Raw genomic sequence first — 14,095 nt, forward strand, 5'->3', positions numbered from 1 at the left:
ACTACATACAGAATGATTCTTCTGGGTTTCTTTTTATTTGCTCATGCCCAAGAACCCCTAACTAGCTCATTAAAGAGAGGCTGGGTCGCATAGGTCATAGGAGGAGCTAGGTGGTCATAAGCCTGCAAGAACCCCAGGCTCACATGGGGTCTCCACCTGGCCAAGACTGTTAGGAGCTGCATTGCATACACCTTGGCTGAGAAGAAGACTATCTTCCAGGGGGAACCTCCCTTCACCCAGATGAACCCCTTCCTAAAGATGGGATTGTCACCAGTCGATGACCCTATTTGTTACTTATCTTCAAAATGTACTTCTTCTTAAAGAAAAATTGTCTCTGACACAGAAATTTCAGTTGTTAAAATGCGTTTCTTGATATCAGAATAACTTATGCCCATTTCATTGATTTCATAATCTGTTCATTTTTTATCTGATTTTCTCTCAGTTATTTAGCTAAAGAAAAACTAGTTTCTTTAAGGAAAAAAAATCCCAGTTTTTTTTTTTAAATACCAGTTTTAATATTTATATTTTACATAGCCCATCTATGACACAAACCTGAAAAGAAAAAATGCAACTGTTGGCAAATGCTGAAAATATCAATAACTTTAGGTATCATGGAAGGGAGATTTCTCCTGTGAGACCAAGGAAATCAGCTGGACCTAGCACCTATCCTGAGAGCTCTTACTGCTTCACAGCACACTTGTAGCTACATTGTCAGGGTGTCTGCAAATGTTGTTAAGAGGGGGTGACCATCTTCTATAATTTGTGTCACAGAGAGACAGTTTGCACCTGGCAAAATGTTTGGAATTGACCTGGAAAAGCCCATGTAAGTGACTGGCCTAAGTGTCTCCAGTTTCACAGTAAATGACCCCATCAACCAGAAAAGGGGGTTGACCCAGCGTCTGCAGGGTCATTTCACCTCTACTTTAAGATACCCACCTCACAGCCCATGCTCATGGACAAAGCCTATGAAACAAGGGTCATGGGCAGCCCAGGTGGCTCAGCAGTTTAGTGCCGCCTTCAGCCCAGGGCATGATCCTGGAGAACCGGGATAGAGTCCCACGTCGGGCTCCCTGCATGGAGCATGTTTCTCCCTCTGCCTGTGTCTCTGCCTCTCTCTCTCTCTCTCTCTCTCTCTCTCTCTGTGTGTGTGTGTGTGTGTGTGTCTCATGAATAAATGAATAAAATCTTTTAAAAAATGAATAAACAAATAAACAGGGGTCACATCCTAATTGTATAGATGAGTGGAGCATGGGGGAAAGAGCAATAGGTTCAGGACCATGTCTCATCTGATAGGATGATACTTTATGTATCATAAAGAAAGTATATTAATAATACTATTAATGCTTCTATAAAATAATAATAATACTATCCTTACCTATCTCACAGTGGTGAGGATCAAATTGTATAAGATCGAGAGAAGTACTTTATAAACTACAAAGCACTTCCTGAAAGCAATGTATATTGTTCATGCAATCATGTGTTCACTAAACGTTTATTGAGTACCTACTATATGCTAGGCACGATTCCAGCACTGGAGATAAAGCATTAAACAAATACCACTATCTTTTTAATATATAAAATTGATTCTCTTTCTGGTCTTTAAGCTGAATGGCTTTTTAATATGATGAAGAGTCTCCAAGATGGCCCGCCAATGATCCTCGCCTGTTATGGGATGTTGTCCCTACCACATTGATTCTGACCTATGTGACCAATAGAATATGGTAGAAGTGCCAGTCTGTGACTTCCAAGCTTAGGTCAAAAAACACACTACCTCTTCATCCTTGGTCTCTTAGATGACCTGCTCGGAAGGAAGCCAGCCATCTTGTCACGGGAACATTTATGAAGTCACAAACAGGCTCATGGGAATAAATGTGGTGTTCTTTCAGAATCCAGCACCAAACTGCCAGGTATGCCCTACTTTGGAAGCAAATCCTTCAGCTCCAGCCAAGCCTTCAGATAACTGCAGTCTAGCTGACATCCTGACTACAAGCTAATGAGAACCTCCAAGCCACTTGCCCAGCTTGACCACTTCTTAATAGCCAACCCTTAGAAACTGTGACAGATAAGTATTTATTCTTGTTTTAAGCTATTATACTTTGAGGTAATTTGTTATGCAGCAATATCTAACTAATACATTCATCAAATAGTTCTTCCAAAAGGTTAAATGAAGATAATTTCAGATTACGTCTCATATTGCTACAAACTGACATTTGTTGCCTCTTACGTGTCACTTGTTTGAGGAACTTTGCCCTCATAGCACCAACCATGTAGCCTGAACCTATGTCCCATAAAGAATTATTTTTTGGCTGCTGAGTGATTGATTTTAAAACTTCTTAGCACAACTATGGCTTATAAAGCAGGGGAGAGGTCATCCAAGAGAGGTGACTGGCCAAGACCTACCAAGGCAGGCATGGTGTTCAAGAATGGTCTTAATGACAGGTAATCCTGGAAGTCCAGAGAGGTGGGCTGGTAGTTTGGGGACAATCAGTGGACATCCTGGTGGCTGGTCAGAACACAACATTCAGGTAGATCCAGGCTTGAGGGTCTGGACAGAGGAAAGTAATGGACAAGTATAATTTGAAGGAATGGCAAAGGACAGGTACTGAGACTCCGGGCCAAGACTTCAGACCAAGACTTTGAGGCAGGTTACTGGGGGGTTAGCTAGAAGAACCCAGTCTCAGAGACTTAGGGAATCAAGGTAGAAATGGTAAGCAAGTCAGAAGCCCACACTCGGTGCTGAGGCCTAGATAAAGCTGACGGGTACAGCAGATTACCAAAGGAATGGCTGCCATGCTGACTCAGTAGGTATTCATAGAACTGTAGCTCCAGATCCCTGCCATTCTCCCTATTGAAGATCTAGCTTGATCCCAGAGCCCAGAACATAGTACAGTGTTCAGAAGAGACAGCTAAAGAGGCTCCTGTCAGGTGAAGTGTAGAGAAAAGAGTGAGCAGACATCAGACTCATCGGTACTTTGGGAGAAAGCTCTGACTAGTATGTACTTCTAGATCTCATTCCTCAGAGTAGAAGCCAAGGAGACATAAACAAACCATGAGTTGAAATGCTTGCTTATTTCAACCTCTGATCTTCCATCAAAACTGTTTGTTGTTGTTGTTGTTGTTGTTGTTGTTGTTGTTGTTGTTGTTACTGGTTGGTGGCCAAGGGGACTCTTTCTCTGTGCTTCCTTCTCCCTGCTCACTTTGGGATGGGCGGGGAGGGAGGGTCAGGTAGACAGATGGATTCAAATATTTGGAGAACAGAGCATAGACAGCAAGCTGGCTAAGAAAAGCACATAGGCATGAAGATGAGTTCCATAGATTCTCAAGGGACTAGAGTGAACGTTCAGCTTCTGGCCACTGAGGATCAGCACTCTCCTCTGGGGAATGAAGCAGCTACTGAGTGTCATGGGTGCCCTAGCACACCATCTCACTTCACAGATCTGGTCCTGACTTCAATTCAGCTTCTTTCCCTCACTCCCCCTCACCTTTTTGCTCCTTCTTCTCTTTCATCTCAGCCACCTTTTGGATTTAACATCCATTATGGTGCCCTTTGGCTTTGACTTCCTCCCACTATGATTCTTCATCCTCAACCTTATAAAATATCCTTGAGCTCCTACCCTAAGGAACATCCTTCCCCCCTTACCTGGCACTTGGAACTTCTTAGCCAGACCATCTTGCCTTCCCACTAGTAGAGCTCCCACCATATTCACCTTGCTTATTTCAAACTCTGATCCTCCATCATACTGGTGCCTAAATCTGAATTCACCCTGATTTAGGATAGGGGACTTTAACACAGTCCTTCCATATCAAAATAGCAGGGGAAGCTGTCTCTCCTTAACCATACCTTCACGATTTCCCCTTTAGTAGACCCTGAATTCCTGGAGCAATAGACAATGTCCAAACAGGTGACAATGACAATCTAGTGATGACACCAGATTGTGAGAGTCTGGTGGGGAACCAAGGCAGGAAACTTCACTGACAAAAGAAGGACTTAGTGTTGGAGCTCTGGAGATAAGTGAATGGAAACAAAATATAGAGGAATCAAAGTAAGACCCTCACTTCCCAAAATATCCTTGCTTTCCCCTAACGCTGGATACTCGAATCACAAAATTATAACACAATGTGAAATGATAACCTCAAATCCAAATTCCCTCCTATGGTATCATAGAGACTACCTGTGGTTTTGTAGCATCTCCTAGTTTTTCAAGTATATCAAAGACCCGGATTTTCTAGGCATTCGTCCCAAAAGTAAACTCACCAAATAAAGTTTATCACCCAAAGATTTGCAGATTGATGCTGAGTTCTTTCATGTCAACATCTGCCCTCTCTCAACCTCCACACACAATATTCTGGTCCAGGAGAGTTTTTCTATAGCAATCTCTCTACACAGCATTCACCACTGTTAGCTTAACTGACATGGATTTTTTTTTAAAAAGATGTTATTTATTTATTCACGAGAGACACACAGAGAAAGATTGAGAGAGAGAGAGAGAGAGAGAGAGGCAGAGACACAGGCAGAGGGAGAAGCAGGCTCCCTGCAGGGACCCAATCCCAGGTCTCAAGGATCATACCCTTGGCTGAAGGCGGCGCTAAACCGCTGAGCCACCCGGGCTGCCCTGACATGAATTTTTGTTTCTTGCTTGAGCTGTAAGAATTGTTACTGCTGAAATGTTTTTGAATTAAATCAAATCAGGCTCCAGTTCCCGATTAAACCAACCTCAGTGTGAAGTCCCATGTTGATCATGTTTTGCGTCTCCCTGCCCCTTCCCCAGGGCTTTCATGAACCCTGAGAAGATAGGAGCAAGCCCTCTAGTTGTGGTCCATCATGGTTAGTTAGGATCCCTGGTCCAAGCTTGTAGGATTCATTCAAAGGAGGGCTGCTCCACAAGCATATCCATCACCATCATACCAAGCTCAGCCATGGGATAGAAGCCAAAACTCCATTAACTGTGGTGTTTGGGCCATGGCTCTTAAGCATCCACCAACCCATCCAGAAGTCTCCCTCAGGAATGAAGGTCTTCCATCCTCTTCCCCACCCAAGCCCTAAGCTTGATCCCTACTCCTCTAGGACAATCAAGCCTTCCTTCTAGCTGAGCCTAATCCTTCCAAAAAAGCCCTGATGCTTGATGCTTTTCCTCTTGATCTTTTAATCACACACACACAGAAAGCTTTTACCAGCCTTCCACCCCAGGCCCCAGGGCAAGTGGTGCAGACTCAAGAACAGGAAGGTTGGTGCCCTGTACCTAGGGGTTGGGGAGGGGGGTAAGGATTAACTGTTCTGCTGATGAGCCTGTAGCAACGAAAAGGACAAGACCCTCATTTTTTAATAACTTGATTGTTAATTTATCATCACCTAAACACATTTCAAGTTCTTGATTCCAAAATAATCTATTTCTTTAGAGCAGAAGATCCAGTGTAATAGGACTCTCTCATGGCCAAGCATGAGACCTGGCTTATTCCAATCTCAGGAACTAAGGTAAAGCACCTAGAAAACTACACCCAAGGACGGGCATGCCATGGATAAATATGCCTTACTAAGAATTTTTCCATTTTGTTTGTTGAGACAATTTGTTGTGTGTTTATCAGGCACTGTCAAAGATTAAAAGAAGAAGATGACATGGCCCCTACTCCCCCAAAGACTGTGATTTTCTAATTGGGGAGGTATGCACCCATGAGAAGACTGAAGCTTAATAATAGTATAAAATAACAATGAAAGTAATGTCATGAGACAAATTGGCACATCTCATTGGTTTCTTGCAGCAATCCTGAGTGGTGTTATGACCTCCCATTTTGTAGATGAGGAAACTGAGACTCAGGAAAGGGATCCTGCCCTCCCAATAAACCAGATTTCTAGCAGTGGAAACTAACATGGGACCAGAGAGCTGTTACAGCCCCCCGCCACTCCTCACCAGCTTGCTCCCCACCCGCCCTGACCTGCAAACTTCCCAGCACTTATATACACAACCTGCCTCTACCTTATGGTGCAACTGACTCTGCAACAGTCTATAAAAGTTTTATTGTTCCTTCTTTTAGAAAGTTGCTGGACCTCCCCAGCACTTGTAAATAATATGGCGCTGCACCCCTGCCCCCACCCCATTCCTAACCACAGGCACCCAGGGAAGCTGAAGAAACATGGTCAGGGAATTCTGAGATCACAGACCTCCACCTGTAGGTTGTTGACACACTGTCCCATCTGCTCCCACCTGTCAGAATATTCCCACTGTTTCTCCTTCTCCCCAGGCTCTGGCTCATGTCCTTCCCTCCCAGAGAACCCTTCCTTCAAATTATGCCCGTCCCAGTAAAACTCTGTATATGAACTCACCAGTCTCTGAAACACCCAAGTTTTACCAGGATCATTCGAAGGCATGCTTCCCCATCCGCTGCAGCTTAGTCATTTGTGGCTTTGCCGTAGGGGATGGAAGTCAGAGCTCTGAATCTGTGTCCCACCTCTGCCACATATGACCTATACAAAATTGGGAAACTGAGCCAAAAGAAGTTCATCCACAAAATGGGGTGTCTCGAGGATGAAATGAGATAATTGGGAAGAAAGCATTTTGTTAATGGTAACAGGTTTTACTTGCGTTATGCGTAACCACTCTCTGCCCCAGTTTCCATATTCAGAAAATTGAAGAGTAGGAATAGTGTCTCCCTCTTGGATTTGCAGCACGGATTAAACGGGCTCTCGTCTGTAAAGCAAACTGAGCACAGTTCCCTGCCCCCATCTCGGTTCCACCCATGATATAAGCAGAGCTGGACCCATAAACCCAGCATTATGCTCTTCAGTCTGACCACGAGGTTATGCAGGATTCAGGACGCCTTTGCAAACACCCCTCCACATGGGTGACTTTTGGCATCTGGGCAGGAATTCCAATGCTGTGCAATAATCATCATCATCATAAACAGTTGGTGGTCCCTGCATCTAGGAAATTAGTTTTTAGGGGCCAGGTCTGGCTGTGATAGAACACGCACCCCACCCCCCAGAGGAGAGACTGCAGAGCATGTGTGTCTATAAAACCACAGCTGATCCTCAGGGCGAGATGAAAGAGCCGCCATCCTGAGTGGCTGGCCCTTGCATCAGAGCCAGACGTGCTCCCTCAAATGAGAGTTTGGAGAGCATCCGTCTCAGTCCTCCATGAGCATTGTTCTCTCTGAAGTGCTCCAGTTCAAATTTGGTACAGAAAGTGAATAAATCAGTTTGGACTTTGGGTCAAGGATCTGTATATGAGAAGGAAAAGAAATCATAGACTATCAGAGCTGCAAGGGGCTAGTTTGGACCATGGTCCTTGTTGAGAACCTGAGCCAAGCCCCTCCCCTTCCTCAACAGCACTCCCTCTTTTCAGGGATGGTTCCCTAACTGTCTAGCTACAGTTGGTATAACCAAGAGTGGGCCAAGCGAGGCCAACCAGATACTCGTCCTGGAATTCTGGAGTTAGAAATCAGACACACTGGTAGGTTTCCATTGGGACCTTTACCAAAAAAGACTCACTTCCACGGATAGAATATAGAGTGAACGCCAGACAAGAGAAAAGAGTATGGGGAACCTGGACCTCATTCTGGAGAGAAACAGCTCAGGGAGGTGGCCCTATGCAAGGAAGATTGCAAAAATCACTCTCCAAAGACACAATTACTTTTGCCTCACTGCTTTAGTTAATTAACATGTGTCTTGCATGTAGTCGCTGCTGAATAAAAGCTTGCTGACACTTGAATTAATAATCAAAAACACAGGACGCCTGGGTGGCTCAGCGGTTGAGCCTCTGCCTTTGGCTCAGGGCGTGATCTCAGGGTCCCAGAGTCAAGTCCTGCATAGGGCTCCCTGGATGGAGCCTGCTACTCTCTCTCTCTTTGTGTCTCTCATGAATAAATAAATAAAATTTTTTAAAAAAAATAATCAAAAACAGGTGGAAATCTAATCACAGTGTAGATTTTGAGGAGAAACAAATAGGCACTGAGCAGCTCATAATCGAGACAGATTTATATGAAGTTCAAACCCAGGAAACAGCTAATTAGGATAGTGGTTATCCTTAGAGAGATAGTATATGGAAGGAGCACAAGGGGCTTCTGGAATGTTCTGATTCCCAATCTGGGTGCTGGTTACACAGGTGTGCTGAGTTTGTGAGAATTCAGTGAGTTGTTTGTTTATGATCTATGTACATCTCGGTATGTATAGTACATGTCAATACAACATTTAAAAATAAAATAAATAAGGGTCAGGTCTTGACTTGCCCCCAGAGCCTACCTGATACAGCTCTGGCAGGACTTCAAGGATCCACCTCCCTAGTATTTCATGCAAGTGATTAAGAGCATAGGAATCAGAAGGCCAAGTCACAGAAGAGCAGCTTTGTTCTCAGAAGAGTTTGGGGTGAAGAGCTCATGCTAAGAAGCCAACCCCAAATTGGTGTGATAGCAATGTGTTTAATAGCAAATGTGTGATGGCTAATGTTTTATACACAGACCAATAAACACACATATATGTGTGAGCATATGCCTTGGACCTTTTGATAAATTCAAAATAATTATGAAAGTAGTACTTATTAAACCTTTCTAGATGGCAGGCACTTGTGGTTTACATTTGCTAAATAGTTCAAGTATCACAACAACCCGATGAAGTGAGTATCATTATTTATCCTCATTCTTCAGATGAGGAGACTGAGGCACAGACAGGTTTTAGTGACTTGATTAAAGTCAAAAGCTAATAAATGGCAAAATCAGGTTGGTCTAATTCCAAAACCTATATTTTTAAAAGAATAATTCCCAGCTCCTAAAACAAGGTATAAACAATGGTTTGTATGCTTGACTTCTCCATGTAAAATATAAGAGAAGAAATAGTTTCAGGGCAGCTGGGTGGCTCAGTCGGTTTAAGTGTCAGCCTTCGACACAGGTCATGATCTCAGGGTCCTGGGTTTGAGCTCCTGCATCGGGCTCCCTGCTCAGTGGGGAGTCTGCTTCTCCCTCTGCCTCCCCGCCCCCTACTCATGCTTATGCTCGCTCTCTCTGAAATAAATAAAATCTCAAAAAAAATACTGTTTCACTTATCAATGCCTTTTACTGAAGGCACATCTGATAGCAAGATCAGTGAGCTTGTTTGTTTCAAGGAGTAAATAGGAAATCATTAATTTGCTGGTCATTTTTCCATATGTGGAAGTCAGTAGGGAAGCAACAGACACAGTGGTTCTGTTCTCACACTTACTCCTCCTAACAGATTTATGAGGTGGGTGTTATTGTCTCTAGTTTGCAGGAGAAACTGAGGCTGGGAAAGATTAAGGACCTTCATCCTCATTCAGACTCCTGCCTGGATGGCTCCAAGCCCAAGAAGGCATCCCCCTTCCCCCAAACACAGCAGTCTACATCCTTATGTTGATCTCTTAACTGGACCCTCTCTGCTGGTGTGTGGGACAGGAGGGCTAGTGTGTGACCTGGCCTTGCACTAGACCAAGTATGCTCCAAGGCTGGGCTCTTAACTCTTGGCTTCTATTTGTCTCTAGCAGTACCAGGAGACCCAGGTCCATTGGCTCAGCAAGCACCAAGAAAGGATCACACCAAGGAGCAAACTAACAATGGGTTTGCTGGAGTGGATGGACCCAGAGAGCAATCACCAGCACTCATACCTTGGAAGAATCTGGTGGATGACTGAGAAGAACCCAAGTAGCAGCTTCCCCACTAACCACACACCTGGGAGAAGCACATCATTCCCAGCCATGAGCTCACCCTCCTCGCTCAGACTTCCAGGCTGACAGAGAGTGAGCGGAGGTGAAAACAAGCTCCAGTGAGGTTTGCTTTCTCTCTTCTCTTGGCTGAGAAGATCCTGGCTGTTGGCTTTCCTGTTGTCATTAATGATGTGACTGCACTTTTTTTAATGCCCACGCGGAACATTCGTTCATTTAATAAACATATGTTGCAGGCCTATTCCCGGCAAACATTAGGAGGCAGGATGCAGTCTAGCAGTCAAGAAAGGGAATTCTGGTGCCTGTCTGAAATGAGTTCAAGTCCTAGCCTTGTTCAGTCCCAGTCTAGTGAGAGTCTGCTGCTATACTTACTCGTGTTACTACTCAGTGGAAGTCCTAAGCTGGGTGCTGGTGGGGAGAGGGACAGTACTCAAGGAGCATTCCTGCTAGAAGAGGCATTAAGACAAGTACACAAATAGCCCACGATTGTGAAATAGGAAAGATGCAGAATATGACAGGTAACCTAATAGGCTATTTAGAATTATAAGCACTGTCTCTTTCAAGACTGTTCCTTGGGGAGGCCTCATATTTACATATAAAGCATTGCTGCTATGGTTATAGGAGCTTTTAAACATTTATTGCTTTATCATTATTATAAAAGTAAAACATATTCGTTTTTCCTTTTTTTTTTTAAGTAACCTCTACCCACAAGGTGAGGCTCGACTTCATGACCCCTAGATCAAGAGTCACATGCTCTACCTACTGAGCCAGCCAGGCGCCCCCATATTCATTTTTTAAACTTTGGAAAGTACAGAAAGTATTTCAGAAATGTCTCATAATCCCATCATCCAAGAAACTATAGTCAATATTGTGCATATGTTCTTTTATTTGAATTTTTTCCAGAAGTAGTCTTGAGCTCCACGTTTGGAGCCTCTATTCCCTTAGACACTGTAGCACATTCTTTTGACTTTGCCTAGTGAAACAGATCTTTATCCTTTGAAGGTAGGTTGCGTTTTGGAAACATTCGTAAGTCATCAGGAACCAGGTGCGGCGAATTTGATGTGATCAAGCCAAGGGCACGTTGCTTTGGGTCCAGACACAAGATGATAGAGTAATGAAACTAATTTTATTGGGGGGCTTGTAAAATAGTACTAACGGCAATTCCAGTGAATTGCTTGAAATTTGAGTTTGCCACAAGCAGTGATTTAGAAATAAAAGATCTTGAGGAAGGTCAGAATGTTGGGTTGTTCATTTTTAATTTCTAGTGCCCAGTGTTATGCCTGACAAATAACAGGTATTAAAAACAGTTGGGTGCCCTGATGGAGCTCGACCACTTTATTTTTTAATTGATTTTTAATTGCTGTTTGGCTCTGGCTAGCATTCTTTCCTCTAAGAGATTCAGGCAATTATAAACCCTCCAGAATTTTCCTTAACATACTCAAGAATATGTATATATTTTGAAAGACAGGTAAAGGGAAAATAAGAGATTGTTAACACTTTAATTATATTATTCATAAAAATACCTCACTCATAAAAATGAAACCTTAAATATATGGCTATAGTCCCTTTTGACCACCATATTCAATCTTATTCCCCCCCAACTCCTCAGAGGAAATGAATTCAGTTAACAGATTGATATGCAACTTTGCAATTATTTTATGTTTGTGTATGTATCCATATATGATACATATTACATAAAGCATACCTATTATTTTTTACTAACTTGTATCACTGCATGTATGATTCACTGCTTACATTTTTTAGCCAAGCGAATTAAAACTGACCACTTTAAAGGGGACAAAATCCATTTAAATATGTAAGTTCTGGTTCACTTCCTTTGGAAATAAGCTCTTAACTTCATAACCAAGCCTTCTAAGGCATCTGGGAGAATTTAGAGAAGGCCAAGATGTCAACAGATGGACATAAGAACTTACCCCACAGGCTAGCCCTAGAATTTATCAGCACAGTACTGTACATGTGACAGGCACTGAGGAATGTGGTGGATAACATGGGCTGATGTCAAACTCTAGAATTAGAGACCTCCTAAGACTTCCTCATTGTCCTTCATGACCCATGATGCATCTGTCCTCCACAAATGTATCAGGCTCCTTGAGAACATATTTCTATTTCCAGCTTGCACCATCTTTAGGGGGATAATGAGCTCAATGAGCTCTCTCTGCAATAAGAAAGATGTTTGCATCTCCGTCATCATCATCTGATCTAGAGCATTTGCTGGACTTTGTCTCTCATCTTCACATATTTTCATGGATAGCAAAAGAGGATTTTGCTTCAGGGAAATATGTGTTGAGAGTCTTGTTGCCTCTGTCTGGCAATAACAGTAGGGAAAAACTGAAGACGGGAGTCAAGAGTAGACTCATTATAACTAAACTGGCTGCCATCAAGGTAGACAGATCCAGTGGTTTTCTCCAACCTCTTCCCAAGGCATATGTCACACATCTGGCCAGGATCTGTAATAGCCGTAGTTTGGGGAGGAATAAGAAAAGGAATGGAGCTAGAAATGGAAATGGCTCTTGCAAGAAAAGCCTCCCATGGGTGATATTTTAGGACATTAGCTCAGGCTGCCTTGTCCTCAGTCATCTTGCTAGCATTTAAGTAGCCCCTTGGGTTACAGATCACGGCAGGTGTTGGGAAGGAAAGAAGGCCATGCTAAAAATAACCAGCCTCTTCTGGAACTCTGCCTGCCGGCGGGAACTCCCTCCTCAAGCGGCAGCACCTCAGAAAAAGAACAGAGTTTCCTCCATCTCAAGCAGTAAGAAAGGTCTGGCTCTTTCCTCTATTGAAGTTACTGAGGTGGAAATGGTCCTCTGGAGAACATACACTCAAAGAAGCATTTCTACTGAGAAATAGTGATTTCTATTAAATTAAGAAAATGGGCTCTCTTAAGGAGAAGCCAGGGGCCCAGTAGAAAGTGCTTGGGGAGAAGGGTTTTGCTAGTCAGTCAAGAAAGGGTCCTTACAGGGATGCCTGAGTTGCTCAGTGGTTTAGCACCTGCCTTCAGCCCAGGGTGTGATCCTGGAGTCTCAGGATCGAGTCTCATGTCGGGCTTCCTGCATGAAGCCTGCTTCTCCCTCTGCCTGTGTCTCTGCCTCTCTCTTTCTCCCTCTCTCTCTCTCTCTCTCTGTGTCTCTCATAAATAAATAAATGAAATCTTAACAAAAAAAAAAAAAAAAAGAAAGGGTCCTTAAAAAACAAGGAAGTCCGCTGCTTCTTTTCAGTAACTGGGCCCACCCATAGGCCTCCAAACCAAATAATCTCAACTGAAAATTAAACTGTTGGCAATGAGTATGGCCAAGTCACAGGAACAAAAAATTTTAGAGATCCCAGGTTTGAGCATGCCTAATACAGCGGCCCTCAGAGAACCTGGATGAGTGGTAGCTAGACGTCAGCTAGGGCAGGAGGCACTGGCTTGCCCACCTCCACAGGTACTTTTTGCATCAGATTTCCCGGTCTGCAAAGTAAGAGTGGAGTTCTGCCTGCCACTCGGGAGGCTGCAAGGGTCACTTTCACATATGTTCCTGTTAAGGACATCAGTGGAAACTTGAGAACCAAGTATAAAAATATAAAAATGAACAGGTGGCATCCAATACGAAAAGAATGCGGGGTTTGCCGGGAAGTAATGATTAAAACCATTCCGAAGCTGAAATGTGGCCCTTGAGGCTGGCTGAAGTCTCTGGACTGCAAAGTCTGTTGATGCTTTTTTCTGCACAGTCTGGGGCTTGAGGAAGCACTAGCTGCTGTCCTGGCCGCATATTTTGTCTTCGTTTCCCCCCAAACATACTACTTGGATTGAGCGATGGCTCATTCCTTTGTCAACCCAAGGGTTTTGAGAGAAGTAGGTGTCGATTCCTAACGATTACCTCCAACTCTTCCCTGAAGCTACTAGGAACAAAATTAATGTACCTGCCTCTCTCTCTTCATGAAGATGTCCTTCCTGTCCCATCCTGAGCCATAAACGTGAGAGCCGGGAAAGGTCTCCTGGGCCCAGCCACACCTCCTCACCAGGTTCTCCCAGCAACCGAGGTGCAGGAGCTGGGGCTGCTGTACGGAGACTGGCCCATAAAACATAACACACCCTTTTAGTCCCAGCCTCGTTACTGTCACTTGTTAACCATGGTCATAAGCAGAAAGGACCTCTGGTGGCCCTCTGTTCTCTCTTCATCTTGTAATGTGTTGCTTTGAAATATGACATTGAATATTCATATAAACATGGCTGGGGAAGGGTTAATGGAAAGAGCACCATTGCTGGGAGCTGAGACATCCATGTTCTTGTTCCTGCACTGCCACCTCCCAGCTGGGTGATCCTGATATTCTAATCTGTAGAATGGGAATAAAAGTCCTTATCCTGATGCTGTCATAAGCTGTAAGGAGATGATAAACATGAAAGTGCTTTTTAATCTGTACAGACATAGGGAATA

The 14,095-nt window shown here is 43.7% G+C and overlaps 1 long non-coding RNA gene across 1 annotated transcript; it reads left to right on the forward strand.

The window, feature by feature from the left end:
• Positions 1–5,393: 5,393 nt before the first annotated feature.
• LOC140623059 (uncharacterized) lies at positions 5,394–9,900 on the forward strand. The gene is made up of 2 exons (XR_012022741.1): positions 5,394–5,473; positions 9,480–9,900. It is a non-coding gene; the product is annotated as an uncharacterized lncRNA (long non-coding RNA).
• Positions 9,901–14,095: the final 4,195 nt, after the last annotated feature.

Source organism: Canis lupus, chromosome 32 (genome assembly GCF_048164855.1).
Source record: "Canis lupus baileyi chromosome 32, mCanLup2.hap1, whole genome shotgun sequence".
NCBI lineage: Eukaryota > Metazoa > Chordata > Mammalia > Carnivora > Canidae > Canis > Canis lupus.